General features: G+C 40.0%; 1 protein-coding gene across 1 annotated transcript in view; it reads left to right on the forward strand.

Moving 5' to 3' along the window:
- Window positions 1-381: 381 nt before the first annotated feature.
- Window positions 382-16,220, forward strand: part of IFT122 (intraflagellar transport 122 homolog (Chlamydomonas)) — a 75,942-nt gene continuing 60,103 nt past the window's right edge. The window contains exons 1-4 of the mRNA XM_006901039.1: window positions 382-441; window positions 1,921-2,005; window positions 10,033-10,111; window positions 11,982-12,058. The gene's annotated coding sequence lies outside the window, so the exon portion shown is untranslated. The remainder of the gene's footprint in view (window positions 442-1,920; window positions 2,006-10,032; window positions 10,112-11,981; window positions 12,059-16,220) is intronic.

Genomic DNA, 16,220 nt, shown 5'->3' on the forward strand with positions numbered 1-16,220 from the left:
TATAATACATGACACAAGTGTTTCAGAGACAGGTAAATTTGCTAGCCCCCATTTATTAGATTGTCGAGCCCTACTGATAATACTAGAAGAGTTGATACCCTTGACTTTGACTTCTGACCCCTTTGCTCATTATTGGAGTCTGACTTCTACACAAGTTGAAATTGGGTCACAGAACTGAGTGGATTGTGGTTGAATGGGTTGCTAAAAGTGTGATGGTTAGATAGATTTGCAACCAAATGCAATTCTTAGCCATTATTTTTCTCCCTGATACATAAGCCAGTGTTTCATAATGGAAATAAGATTTGCTTTCCTGACCATTAGCAGACCTCAATATTTTGATTTCTAATTACCCTTTTGTCTTGTCTCCTGTTTAGTATCTATGACCTCGCATTTAAGCCCGATGGAACCCAACTGATTTTGGCTGCAGGAAACAGATTACTGGTAGGATTTTGACCTCCCCTCCTTTTTTTTTTTTTTTTTGAGATAAAAAAGGCAAGGCGGAAAAACCAGTCATTACTTTTTAATGGGGAAGGAAATGGGCTATTTAAGCCAGGTAAGTAAACTGTCTATCAGATAGGAACCTGTGAAAAATAGCTCTGTTGTGGTCATTAATCTTTCCTTTTTACTTTGAGACACCCCTGAAAGAGTTGAAAACAATTAATCAAAATGCCTTTGAAACTGAACTGGTGTCAGTTCACATTTTGTCTCCCTGAAAATTCAGACAATAGAACTTAAAGGGGCGGCCTCCCCTGATAATTCCCTAGATAACCTGACCCCAGCTTTCAGGACTGGCCTACCTAAATAATTCCATATGGATATCCTGCTATTTATTCATATTTTCAGAGAACAAAACCTCCCTTCGGAACCTATTCCAGTGTGTAAGAGTAAATTTCAGGGAACAATTTTGTTTGACCTAAAACCTTTCTGTAGTCTTGCCTGCCTAAGCCTGCTTCCTCTCACGCTATTATCTGTGCAAATACAGTTTGACTGATCTCCATCTTCCACATGGTAACGACATAATCCCAAACTATTATTAAGTTGCTCTGCACATTTTTTCTCTCCAGGGTAAGCATTTGAAATCCCTTCAGTTTTTTGTTTTGTTTTGTTATAGCTAGCAAGGAAAAGAAGTTTATTAAAGCAGAGTGCACCCTCATAGGGTACTCAGGGGTTCCCAGGCCTTGTTCATTAGAGTCTGCAGATCCCAGTACTGTAGAAAGACAGTTAAGGCAAAAACGGGAGAAAGGTGCTCTCAAAGGGAGGAGAATGTGTTCTTTCTTATGGGATGAAGAAAAAGCCACCTTTTCTCCCCCTTTTAAGTTATCTTTTCTATCGCTGTTTTGGAGAATTTCTTATTTTCTAAAATGATTTTTTTTTTCAGTTTCCACATTTTCCACATTTTGTGCATGTTACGTACTATCCTAACTATATTTACAGCTGGGTTTCATAACAATTTCATATTGGTTGGTCTGTGACTTGGAAATTCTTCACAGCAAATAAGAAACATCTCTGTGGTGTTAACATTAGTGAGCAGGGCTTGCACTGAATCTTAACCATGTGCTAGCCGACTTTTGTTTATTTTTTACTGACCTTATTTGGGAGGACCTGCCTTGTTTGGTCATAGATCTACATTCACAGGAGAATGGGTGATGCTGTGATGAAGCTGCACACAGAGCAATTGACCTTTGTTTCTCAAGGATTGAGAGCTCATTCCTGACCATAGTGCACAGAATTGGGCCAGTCTTAGATTACTCATCTTTAAGTTACATTCTCCTGGATTCTTCGTGTAGTTTCTTTTGGATGAAAACATAGAATGTTGACAAATTTTATGTTAGAAAAACAAAAACAGCTGCTACAAGCTGCAGGAATTCTGACCAATGGATACCAAATGAATAATACCTGCTTGTGTTTGTTTCTTGCCAGGTTTATGACACCTCTGATGGCACCTTACTTCAGCCTCTAAAGGGACACAAAGACACTGTGTACTGTGTGGCATATGCAAAGGATGGTAAGAAGGAAGCTCCATTGGGTTTCCAGTCTTAGTAACAGCTTTATATTTCTCCTCAGCCACTCTCAACTTCTAGTAAGCGAAGACTCAATTTACAAGTTCAGAAGGTAGCCAAATGCTTTTGGCTTCAGTTCAGTAATTATATTCAACTGTTATTTATTGAAGGCCATCTATATACCAGGCACTGTTCTAGGTACTTGAGCTCCTTCAGAGAACAAAGTAGACAAAGGTCCTGTGCTTATGGAGGAATGAAGAAGATAGACAACGGTCAGTCTCTACTCATAGCCACCTTGTGGGTCAGAATAAAAACGCACATAAGATTTCTAAAGCTAAATCTTCACGGAAGCAGACTGTCTCCTCTTTCTGTGGCAGAGCAGCAGGTTGCTTTGACTGGCTGCTTCTTGGTTGGCAGCTGAGTACCTTAGCACCTTTTCATTAAAACCTGAGCAGCCACAGGGCATTGGAATATGATAAATGTTATGACAAAAGATAAGGTAGAACCGCATAAGGGGAATTGAGAGTACCAAGTGGACAGGATAGACTGCAGGCTTGAGTAGGGTAGAAGTGTAGGGCATTGGGGTGCCTTGGCAGCAAGGTCCTCCGGTTTGAGTTTGCCTACCAAGAGTGATCCAGGGGCAGAAAAGGGAAAAAGGTGACTTGAGTGTAATGGAAGTGGGCAGGTGATGTCATGTGTTGAGTGTCAGTGAAAATGGAAACCATGTGAAGGGCTCTGAGCAGAGCAGGGATCTACCTTGACCTAACCTGTATTTTCAGAGGCTCTCACCTAAGAGGATTGAGCACTGGGGCGTGGAGACCACCACCCTGGCAAGAGGCAGTTGTGGCTCCAACCTCTGTAGGGATGGAGAATGTGCTGATAGTGATCAGATCCTGTACATGTTTTGAAGGTGGTGCCGATGGCATTTCCTGATAGATTGATTGTGGGATGCCAAGAAAGAGGAAGCAAGAATGACCTCAGAGTTTTTGGTGAGGGCCTGGAAAGGTGGAGCTGCCCTCGGCCCAGATGAGATGACTGCAGTGGAAGGTTAGGAGTTGAGCTTTAGACGTACTGAACATGAGTGATACAAGAGAGAATGGAGAGAATTGTTGCATGACAGCCCTCAAATGAGCAAGAGCATTTGACTCCAGAGCCTGAGTGGAGGGATTTGCTGTGGATAAGAGCATGGTAGGAAGGTGAACAATGGTAGTGCATTAGTTGGTAGGTAGATGGATGTAACATCAGGAGTCTAATGGAAATTCTTTCTGAGTTACTCCACTCTTTCAATAAAGTAAGAAGCAAAGGCATCAACAGAGGAGGTGTTAGAGATTTGAGGAGAAACTGTGTAGGATAGGTATAGTAAGGTCCTTGGGGCATTGAGGGTGTACTCAGAGCTCATAATGTTTAATATCTAAAGCAAGGTCAGTTGACATGACTATATCATTTTCTCCATCTACCTTTAACTGCACAGATGCAGCAACAAAGGAGGAAGAGTGTTAAATGTAACCAGAGTGGTAGTTTTACACGCACATCCAAAGATGTGGTGAAATGGGACAAGAAAGCAGAAAGTGTATACAGAAGAGCATACAGGTAGTTCTGAAATACTGGCTGAGTAATGATGGTAAAAGAGCCCTGGTTATGCAGAGGTTAAGCAAAAGGTTCAGCTGCTCTCTGGGAGAAAGAGGTAGCAGTTTGCTTCCATAAGAATTACAACTTAAGAAGCCTGGTGGAACAGTTTTGTTCAGGTCTGTTCTGTCCTAAATGTTTGGTAAGAGTTGAAATATACTTAATGGCAGTGAGTTTGGCTTAGAATGAGGTCAGAGAAGATTTCTGAAGTGAGAGACAGTAAAGAAGTTGGTAGGTCCTTGTGGAATTTAAGAAGTACTAGAATTGGAGCACCAGGGAGAATGGAAAAGAGAGTAAGTGCTGGCTGGAGTGAGCACATAAAATTGAGACAGAATTAACAGGATGTTGTTGGAAGAAAGGCGTGGTCCCATACTTACAAAGAAAAGTCAGCTATCACTCTGCACCCATGGAGTCACCAGTAGTCAGATTTGACTCAGTGGCAGCTAGTATTTTAAGTGCTTATTAATTATGTGCTGAATGACTGGGCCAGAAATTGGATGCCTTTGTCGAGAAGCCTAAATTGATAGTCTCAGCTTATGTACCTGCACACCCCTCACCCAGTCTGCACCAGCTTGCTGAATCTGGAGCAGGAGTTTTAAAAATAGGCTCCTCTCTTTCTACAGCAGTGTCTGTCATATGGTCTTCATTAAGTTCCAGAGCAATGGGATACTGTAGTGATTTAAGTTGAATCAAGTTCAAGCAAGACAGTTATTTACATACAGGTTTCCATTGTTTTGTGTTTTTTTGTCTCAGCCCAAAACACTACATAAAATCACAGTTTTAAAATTTTTATTTCAGAAACAGGTCTGGTTTTTTTTTTCATGTCTCAGTTTCAAAGGTAAAAGCCTCCACAGGTTTTGAAAAATAGGTTTTGATACTACAAATCAAAATCTAATCTTCACATGGAAGAGAATTTAAAATTATTTGTTATGTGCAGTTGAGTCGCTTGTGACTCATAGCGACCCTGTGTTCAACAACTCTGAATTCTCCTCTATTCTGAGCCAACTTTATCATCTCTGACACACCTACCCCCATTACCCCAGTCACTGAATCAATCTATCTCATCAGGGGTCTTCCTCTCCTGTGTTGTCCCTCCACCCTTCCATGCACAGTGTCCCTCTCTAAGAACTCTTGCAACAAGCCCAAAGTATGTTAGATGGAGCTTCACAATCCTTGCCTCCAAGGAGCAGCTTGGTTTCACCCTCTCCAGGACGAACCTGTTTGTTCTTCTAGCAGTCCGTGGTATATTCAGTACACTTCTCCAGAACCACAACTCAAAAGCATCAGTTCTCCTTCTATCATCCCTAGTCATTGTCCAGCTTTCTGGTGCATAACAAATAATTGTGAAGACCATGGCCTGGATCAGGCATACCTTAGTCTCCAGACGGGCATTGTTGCTCTTCAGAATTCTAGTGAGTTCCCGGACAGCAGACTTTGCCAATGCAGTTCGTATTTTTATTTTCTGGCTAATGATACCAAGAGTGTTGATTGTGGAACTAAACAAACTGAAGCTGTTAATAATCTCAGTCTCTTCACTGTCTATCATGATGCTGCCCAGTGGTGAGAATCTTTGTTTTCTTCATGTTGAGCATCAATCCATAATGAAGGCTGCAGTCCTTGACATTCTTCAGCAGGCACTTCAGGTCCTCTTCAATTTCAGCAAGCAAGGTTGTGGCATCTGTATAACGCAGAGTCTTCCTCCAATCCTGATGCCACATTCCTCCTCATAGAGTCCAACCTCCTCGATGATCTGTTCTGCATATATATTGAAAAGGTTTAGAGGTAGGACACATCCCTGGCCTACACCCTCCCCAATTTTGAACCAGGCAGTGTTCCTTTGATTTGTTCCGAGGACTACTTCCTGCTCCAATTGTAGGTTTCGCATAAGCACATCAAGTGTTCTGGGATTCCCATTCTTCTCAGAGTTAGCCACAGTTTGTTGTGATCCACACAGTCAAATGCTTCTGCGTAGTCAAACACAGATAGACAATCCTCTGGTACACTCTGTTTTCAGCCAATATCCATCTAACATTAACTATCATATTCCTGGTAACATGGCCTCTTATAAACCCAGCCTGCACAGCATGCAGGCAGTTTTCTGTTGATGTATTGTTCCAGTTGTTTTTGGACAATTTTCAGTAGAATCTTGCTAGTATCTGATATTAATTATATTGTTCAGTAATTTCTGCACTCTGTGGGATCACGTTTCTTTGGAATGGGAACAAATATAGAGCTCTTCTGGTCAGTTGGTCAGGTGGTTGTCCTTCATGTTTCTTGGCACAATTTGGTGAGCACATCCAGGGCAGCGTCTGTTTGCTGGAATATGTCAGTTGGTATGCCATCAATTCCTGGGGCCTTGTTTTTTGCCAGTTCCTTCACAGCAGCTTGAATTCTTCCTTCATCACCACAGGCTCTTGCTCATACGTTTCATGAAATTCTTCTGTGTCAGCCAATTCCTTTTGGTACAGTGGCTCTGTGTACTCCTTCCATCTTCTTTTAATGCTTCCTGGATCATTTAATATTCTGCCCAAATGAGTTGAATATGCTTAAGAACATTATTTTTCTGTGTGATTGTTACTAGAAAAAATTTTTAAGTGTTTATAAAGTGATAAAATACCCAAGTTTTGTGCAGAAATGGTGCAGTTAGGTAGGCAAGCTATGCCTGTGTGTTAGGGAGGAGAGCACAGTGGAAATCATGGAACAGTCTCTACTCTGTGCTTATTTAAATATTATTGTAACTGGAAGCAGACCATAAAATGAAATTCTATTGGTAAGCATACTAGGAGAAAAAAAAAGTTAACAGTAAATTCATGCTACACACTGTGAATCCTGGAAAGAACATGATTTTGGAATGAGGTAACTTCAAGTTCAAACACTAATACTTAAAGTTCTGTAACTTTGAGCTGGTTGCTGAGTCTCTCTGAGTCTTCATTTCCTCAAATGTTCAATGGCTATAGGATTATAGATATTGAGATGGCACACAATTAGAATGTTTTAGTGCCTGAAAAGACCTTCAAGATTATCCAAACCACAGGGTTGGAACCTCTTTTCTATGGTGAACCTCATGCAAATCCAACAAAAAATTAGAAACTTCTCTCCAGAAAAATGTGTACATCTCAGGCATGAGCACTGTTACACAGATGGAGTTTTAGTATGACCTAGTCAAGTTCTTCCTTGTGTGCCTGCATGAAGACCTAGAGAAATCAGATGACTTCTAACCTCTTACAGCAAGTTAAGAGGCAAAGACAGCAGTTTCTTGTATTGTAGTCAGATGTGTCTTCCATGGTTTTCACGTTTTTTATCAGTATATCTTAAGTACCAGTTCAAGGCAAAATTAAATAGTGATTCATTTTATAAAACACAATGTATGGGAATGATTGTTTGAAATACAATGTCAGTGAAGGAAAGTGTGGCAAAAAAGAATTTTTTAAAAAGCCACAAAACAAAATGCACTTAAATTATTGAAAGAAAAACTAATCTGCTCTGTAAACTTTTATCCAAACCACATTAAAATGTTAAAGTATTATATAAATGCACAAGTTTTAAAAAAATAAAGAAATACAGTTGTAGGAAGTAAAGTTCTGTTTGTGATGAGGGAACCAGCAAAGCGAGTGTTTCTGCTTCATCCTGGAGTCATCAGTGCCATTTTGTTGTTGTTTTGTTCTTTATTGTGGTGTGTGTGTGGACGTTTACAGAACAAATTAACTTTACATTAAACCATTCATACACATTATGTTTTATGACGTTGATTATCTCCACAATATCAGTATAACAGCACTCTTCTCAATTCCTGTGGTTCTTTCTTTTTTAAAAAATTTTATTTTATACTGGTTTATAGCCTTTTCAGAGTCCTTTCATGGGCAACCCTTCAGCTGAGCCTCCCAAGAGGTAGTAGATTACTAGCTCTTCTCTCAGATGAGAGACCACACTCGAAGCACTTATGGGAGATAGTGGCAGAGGTACATTATCTTAGCCAGGTGTTCAATACTTGGACCATAATTTGCCTTCATCCTCATCTCTCTCACCACATTAGGTTAAGGATCATTGGGTTTTTGCCACCATTATAATCCTACTCCTCTGTGAAGCACTTTGTAACTGTGTAGCAACATAATTAATAATTACTTAGTAATGTTGCCTTCCTCCAGTTTGTCCTTTCATAAAGTTAGGTTCTTTCATAAAGTTAGTTGCCAACTCAAAATGAACCCTGCCTGCAATCTCTGCTTCTCTGAAACTTGTTAGAGGCACTGTCTCAGATTCCTTGCTAGTCTATCTCTTTCACTAATCTTTTACTTTTCCAACAATGATGCCCTTTTTCAATGACTGGCCCCTCCTGATAACATTCCCAAATTAAGTGAGATGAAAGTTCTTCCTCCTTGCTTCTGAGGGGCACCCTGGCTGTACTTGATCCAAGGCGTATTTGTTTGTTATGTTGGCAGTCCATGGTATAGTCAATATTCTATCCAGCACTTTAATTTAAAGGCATCAGTTCTTCAGTTTTCTTTACTCATTGAAAGCAATTGAAAATAACCTAGAATGCATTAGATAGACCTGCGTCTTCAAAATAATATCTTTGCTCTTTGGCACTTCAAAGAAGTCCGTGACAGCATGTTTTCCCAGTGCCATGCATTGTTTGATTTCATGTGTTGTTTTTGCTGCCACCATGGGTCTTGCTCATGAATCCAGGTAACCTTAAATCCTTGACAATAATCTTTTCTCCAGTTGTCGTTATGTTGCTTATTCAGTTGTGAGCATTTTGTTTTAAAGTTTTATTTTACACTTGTTTATTTACAAAGTTCATATACATTATTCTTCATACCAGATCTTTCCCATTTCATTTACCCAACGCTCCTTCTACCCATCAAATTGTGCAACCCTATGATTACCCACCCATCTTCCAGCCCATCCTCACCCCTCTGTTCTTATCTTCCTCCCGACCTTGGATCCTCATACCCAGTAATGGTTTTATGTAATATTTGTCCTTGTGGGACTGAGTTAGCTCACTTAGCATAATGCTCTCCAGTCCCTCCCAAGTTAGGTAGTAATTTACAAAATCATTGCTCCTGCTGCTGCACAATATTCCCTCATGTGAATATACCATAATTCCTCAATCTGTTCGATTGTCATTGGACATTTGTACTGTTTCCAGTTCTTGCTATGGCAAATAACCCTGCTGTGAACATTGGTGTACAAGTCTCCATTTGTGCCTCAGTTCTTATTCTCTTGGGCTATATTTCAAGCAGTGGAATAGCTGGGTCATATGGGATTTATTTCTATGTTCAACTTTAAAAAAAAAAATACTGGTTTATTTACACAGTTCATATACATTGTTTTTCACACCAGATCTTACCCAATTCTTTCATCTCCACCCCACCATCAAATTGTGTGACCCTATGATTAACCAACCCCGACCCATCCTCATCTCTCTGCTCCCACCTTCCCCTCCTTGGATCCTTATACTCATTCTACATTAATGGTCATATGCAGTATTTGTCCTTACAGAACTGAGTTAGTAGTTGTGAGCATTTTTGTTTCCTTGAGATGTTACACATTTTGAAAGCCATTGAACTTTGTCAGTAAGTGTTTCAAGTCCTCTTCACTTTCTGCAAATAAAGTGTGTCATCTGCATAATGCAGGTTGTTGATGAATCTTCCTTCAATCGTTATGCCACATTCTTTCTCATATAAGTCCATCTTTCTGAATGATTTGTTCAGCAGACAGATTGAATTTTGTTGTATGCTCAGCATACAGGTTGAATGTTTTGAGTCTAGTACAACTCCTAGTGACTCTGTGAATAACAGATCTGAACCCTGTCATATCCTGTGCTGTCCTCACAATCTCTAATAGATGTGAGCCCATTGCTGCAGGTGGTAAAAGGATTCAATGCTGACACACACCTTTCTTAATTTTGAACCCCTGTTCTCTTTGAATGGTCTCTTCATGGTTTATATTTAGGTCTATTCAGGGCCCGAGTAGTGTTTATATACTATACTATAGTGTGTGTGTGTGTATCTATATATACACACACACATATATATAATATAGTATATGTACTATCTGAGTTGTATGAAAATGGAAATCTGTTCTATAATTTTTCTTTTTAAAGCCTTTCTTTGACTTAAAAATGTACTACACAAACTCCATGAAGATAGAGATCATATGTATTTTAGACACTACTGTATCCTTTCCACAAATCACAATATCTAGCATGTAATAGGCCTTTAATATTTTTGTTTATTCAATTCCTAACAGAGTAGAAATTGAACTCAAACTTTCTGTTTCCATAGTATTCTTTTTGCATTGATAAGAAGTAGAGAAGAAGCAGGCACTTAGGTTTATTAAAGAACTAATCTTCTGAGAAATGCTGCTTTAAAATCAATAAAAAATTTCCTTTTGTAAATATTTTTAGGCAAGCGCTTTGCTTCTGGATCAGCTGACAAGAGTGTTATTATATGGACATCTAAATTGGAAGGCATTCTGAAGTACACGTAAGTAACCTTTTAATTTGTGTCTTAGTTAACTAATGCTTCAGCAACAGAAATACTACAAGTTTAATGATTACATTTATTTTTTTTCCTAGTTTAAGAAGCTAGAAGTTCAAGTGCAGGGGTACCAGCTCTAGGGGAAGGTTCTCTCTATTGGCTTTGAGGGAAAGTCCTTGTTTCCTTTCAACATTTGTGGACTTAGTGTTGCATAGAGATCTCCATATGGTTTGTCAGTGGTTTTCCCATGGGTCTAGCAGATTCTCAGCTCAGGGAACCCAGATCCAAATTATATACTCCACTCCTGGCTCTTCTTTTTTGATATTTGATAGTGCTGAGATCCCTCTTCCTCTGCAACCGTCTCTCTTCTTTTCTCTCTTGTAAGATAAAATATGATGCGACCCACACCCCGTGAGACTCCCTTTACATCAGATCAGAGTGATAACAACTGGGTATTGCATCCCACACTTAGCTGATGTGAGCAGCCAACCTTGGCTGGTCATATTAGATAGTATTGTGGGTGATGATTATGTCATTCTATAGCTACCAAATTATATCAGTACATAATGGTCTAACCAATGAGAATCATGGCCCAGCCAAGCCAGCACATTGTTTCTGAGCATATCAATCCTTGACAGTTGTACCATATGTTTAGTTTATACTTTTTGAGTGGCTGATGCAAAACCTCTTAGAAAAATTTAAAGGAGAAACTTTTTTCTCTGAAATTTAACTTGGAATTAAATTACGAGTATGTGTGGTGGGTATAGGAAAGTTAGGTAATAATAAATAAATGAATGAACCTTGCTTTCATACTTACTACCTTGGCCAGCACTGGGCTAGATGTTTCATGGAACTTATCTCAGTCTTAGATCAGATTCCATTCCCTTGTCATCCACCTGTACCCTACCTGGTTCTCTCCTGGTGTCCTGGTGTCCTGTTCTTAGGGAATGGCCTCACTTCCACCTGCTGGCAAAAGCTGGAACATAGGTCTCTGCACACATTCTTTCCACTCCATTCTTTGTGCCTTTTGACTCACTCACCCTAAAATTTCAGCTTCAGCTGCTCCTTCTACAGGACATCTTTCCTGCCCCTCTGGACTAGGCTAGATCTCCTCTGGGACATTTTTCCTAATTGTAGTTTCACATTACTTTGGTAAGATCCATGTAGGCAGAAACCACATCTGCTTTTTCTTGTCATTGTGCTGTGCTGTTAGTGTAGTACTGGTACTCAGCAAGTAATATCTTAATGAATGAACAACTCAATTAGGTAGTGAGCCATGGTTACCAGGAATAACTGGGCACCAATGCCAGGTGTGGTATGGGACTGTCATTCATTCTGTTTTCATTGTTGTCTAAGTACCTACCATGTTTGGCCTATAAAGTCTTTTTTGCCATCCTTCAGTATTTCCAGTCCTCTACAAAGCAGTCAGAACACCAGTATTAATAAAGCATTTACTGTGCTTCTGGCACAGTTCTTCACGAATTTGCGTGTCATCCTTGCGCAGGGGCCATGCTAATCTTCTCTGTATCATTCCAATTTTAGTATATGTGCTGCCGAAGCGAGCACCTGGCACAGTTCTTATAGCATGCTTTATATCATTATCTCATCAGATCTTGAGCCTGAAGCTTCCCGTAGCTAATCTCTGGGGAGATGATGTTTAGCTCGGCCAGAATGGCGGGTAATGTTTTGAGAAGTGAAGAGGAAGGCAAGAGGGAATCTAGGAGAAATAAAGGTCATCGCCAAGATTTTGGTTGGTTGCTTTTTGGAGAACTATGGAGTATAATCAGAGATGCTAAGGGCTCATTCTTAAAAATCTCCAGTTGTAGCCACTGACACATCTGTGATTTCTGCATAGTGATTGTTATTTACTTTCTAGGCACAATGATTCTATACAGTGTGTCTCCTACAACCCTGTGACTCACCAGCTGGCATCCTGTTCTTCCATTGACTTTGGTAGGTTCTGATTTCTAGTGTGGTATACAAGAATAATGGAAAATCTGTCCTGTAAGTGCTGACATACATGTCCTGAAGAGGCTAACACTACTTCTCTAATGTCAGTGGCCAAGGAAAGGCTGACAGGAGGTCCCAGAAGGGACTAGTCCTTGGAGAAGGACATCATGCTCTGAAGGGTAGAGGGACAGTGCAGGAGAGATAAACTCAAAGTAAAATGGATTGACTCAGTGAATGGAAAAATGGGATTAGATCTGTTGGAGATGATGAGATTGACTCAGGATGGGGCAGGATTCCAACCTTTGTGCATGGAGTTGCTGTGAGTCGCAGATGACTTGATGGCACATAAGAGCAGCAACAACGTACCAATTACAATAGCCATCTACAAGATGAAATAGTTAGGAACAAACCTGTTTAGATACACAAAAGACCTGTATAAAGAAAATGACAAAACACTACTACAGCTGACTGGAATAGATCCATATATTTTCCTATTATCAAGAAAGGTAATCTAGCAGAATGTGGAAATTATCAAGCAATATTATTAATACCACATGCAAGCAAAATGTTGCTGAGGCTCATCCAAAAATGGCTAGAATAGTACATTGATAGAGAATTTCCAAAAGTTCCAGAAGGGTTTAGAAAAGGCCTTCAGACCAGGGATATCATTGCTGATGTCAGATAGATCCTGGCTGAAAGCAGAGGATGCCTGTTTGTGTGGGTTTGTTATGGTGTTTGTTTTGTTGTTGTTGTTTTGGGGTTTTGTTTTTTTTTAAACCTGTTTGTGTTTTATTGACTATGCAAAGGCATTTGTGTGTATCATAACAAATTATGGGTTGCCTTGAGAAGAGTGGGAATCCCAAAACTTTACTCCTGCAAAATCTATACCTAGCTCTTATTTGAACAGAGCAAGAGAACACTTGATGGTTTAAAATCAAGAACAGTGTGTGTCAGGGATGTATCCTTTCTTCTTATCTATTCAATCTGTATGCTGAGCAAATAATTTGTGAAGCTCAGCTCTTATGAGAGAAAGGTAGCATCAGAATTGGAAGAAGACTCAACAACAACCTGCATTATGCAGATGATACAACCTTGCTTGCTGAAAGTAAGTAGGACTTAAAACGTTTGCTGTGGAAGATCAAGGACTACAATTTTCTATATAGATTACATCTCAACATCAAGAAAGCAAAAGTCTTTATCACTGTTACCATATAATCGATGGAAAAAGGCTTGAAGTTGTCAGTGATTCAATCTTGCTTGGATCCATAACCAACACCCTTGGTAGCAGCAATCAGGAGATCAAGAGACATATTGTATTGGGCAAGACTGCTCTCAAGGACCTCTTCAGAATATTTAAGAACCATAATGTCTATTTGAAGAGTAAGGTATATCTGTTTCGTGCCGTGATCTTGTCAATAATTTGCACTGAATAAGGATGACAGAAGAAGAATTAATGTGTGACTTGTGTTGGAGAAGAGTAATGAATATCCCATGAACAGCCAAAAGAACAAACAAATATATCTTGGGAAAAGTGCAGCCAGAGTGCTCCTGAGAGGCAAAGATGGAGAAGCTTTGTCTTATACTTTGGAAATGTTACTAGAAGAAGCTCTTCCTTGGAAAGGGACATTATGTTTGGAAAAGGTGTAAGGTCAGTGAAAGACAGCAAGGCCCTCAATGAGATGAATTGACACAGTGACTGCAGCAGTGGCCTTAAGTATGTCAGAGATGGTGAGGATGGCACAGGATACATAGGACAGGATTCAGCTCTGATGTTCATAGATTTGCTATGAATCATACTCAGTGGCACCTAACAACAACACGGGAAAAGAAAATACACCTGAACAAATGGACCAATATACCATGTTCATGGATAGGAAGAGTCAACATTGTGAAAATGACAGTTCTACCAAAAGCAATTTGTCGGCTCAGTGCAATCCCAATAAAAATTTCAGTGTCACTTTTGAAAAAGATGGAAAAGGCAGTTTCTAACTTTATTTTGAAAGTAAAGAGATCTCAAATAAGAAAAGCTGTACTGAAAAAGAAAAAAAAAAAGCAAGCACCACATTGATGGATCTTAAAATCTACAGTAGCTGTGACACAAACAGATGTATGTCTTTTCATGTTGATTGAAGCATTATTCACAACAGCTAGGAGATGGAAGCAGCCCAAGGATCCATCAATAAATGAATGGGTAGAGAAACCTTGATCCTTTTGCCAAATAAAACACAATGCAGCATTGAAAAAAAACGGAAGAACTTTATGAAACACCGCACAACATGGTTGAGGCTAGCGAACATTATGCTGAATGAAATAACTCAGTCAATAAAGGACAAATACTACATAAGACCATTGCTAAGCCACAGATAGACACAGTTGAGGAGGGTTGACGGGCTGGGATGGGACAGAGAGAGAGCAGAGACCAGCGAATGGATGGGTAGGGTGAAGGGAAAGGGGCAGTACAGCAAGGCCTCCATAGGTCATTATTATACAATGGTAGTAATTGTTACAACACGAAACGTATATGAGTAACTGAAGGAAACCAATTAAAACAAAAACCCCAAGAGCCCAAAATTTAACATTTTGTCCATGTTAGACGTTGGTCCATGTGCTTATTTTAGAGATGATAAAGACTAAAGACTCTGGCCCGGCCATTTTGTTGGCAGCTGCCGGAGGTGGGCTTGCTCATACCTGAGACGAGAATAAGGTTGTTGCAAAAAAAAGAGATCAACTCTAGGCTCATGAAAAGTTGTTATGAGAAGTGGGAAATACATGCTGGGGTACAAGCAGACTCTGAAGCTGATCAGGCAAGGAAAAGCGCTGGTCATCCTCACCAGCAGCTGCCCAGCTTTGAGGAAATCCGAAATCGAGTACTACATCATGTTGGCCCAAACTGGTGTCTCTCACTACAGTGGCAATAATACTGAACTGGGAACAGTGTGCGGAAAACACTACAGAGTATGCACATGGGCTATCATTAATCGAAGTGTTTCTGATATTCGAAGCATGCCAGAACTGACTGGTGAAAAAGAAATCATGTAATACTTTTCTTCAGTAAAATTGGCTTCACAGTTCAGATCCACCAGATGCTTCGCAGGAGAAGGAGGGGCAATCTCCATCTGTGCCAGTTGGATCCGATTCTATGGAACACAAGGGGGCGGGGAATTTACCAGAGTTTGTTTAAAAAAAAAAAGACTAAAGATCCTCAAGGTGTTTAAGGTCTGGAGTGGTGTGGTCCTGGGCAGAGTTACATAGTGTAAATTAATAATAGTAATATTTATTGAATGACAGTGCTAAGGGTTAAAAATAGTTCCTGTTTCACCTGTGTGCCAACTCCTGAAATTCAGTCTTATTCCTACTCTACTGAGAAAGAACTGGCAGTTCCTAGATACACTGGTAAGGTGGAGGAGCCAGGAGTAGAACCCAGGCCGTGTGCTTGCTCCTGACTTGCTCTTTTGAGCATCATGGAGGGAAATACCAAAGGGAGCAACCTCCTGTGTTGGAGGCTTCACCTGGTTTAGCGCAGCAAAGATAATACAGGCACATGTTCAGATGCTTGGGAAGCCATCTGGAAGATGGCGAAAGAAAGGGCATTTGTTTGCTGTTGGAATTTCTGTATATTTTATACTAGGTAGACCTTTTAAAAAAAATTTGTACTTGTTTACTTATAAAATTTATATACATTGGTTTTTACACTGTATCTTTCCCCTTTCCTTTACCATCCCTCCCTCCACCCATCAAATTGTGTGACCCTATATATAATTAAGCCCCTTCCTCCCCTCCTTGGAACCTTGTACTCATCCTACAATAACAGTCTTATACAGTATGTGTCTTTATGAGACTGAGTTAGTTCACTTAGACCTTCTTGATAATGCTATGTGGCTCAGGTATAGATGAGAATGTTGTTTAAATACAAACATGTTACTGTGGGGTCTTTGAGCCGGAAGATTCAGGAGGCCTGTCCCCAGTGACCAGTAAGCCAGAGACAAGGCCCAGCTCAGGTGAAGTTTATGTGCCCTGCTGAAGCGTAGTAGAGGAGAGTGAGTTTTAGAAAATGCCCTTGCTAGGTTTTACACTGGCTGCAGTGTAGTAGTTGGGAGCGTGAAGTTGTCATTTCTTTCTCAGTTAAATCCTTCATTAAAATCATTGAAATCTCAACATTAAACTG

The sequence above is a fragment of the Elephantulus edwardii genome, unplaced genomic scaffold, assembly GCF_000299155.1.
Source record: "Elephantulus edwardii isolate Elephantulus edwardi_28Jun2011 unplaced genomic scaffold, EleEdw1.0 scaffold00306, whole genome shotgun sequence".
NCBI lineage: Eukaryota > Metazoa > Chordata > Mammalia > Macroscelidea > Macroscelididae > Elephantulus > Elephantulus edwardii.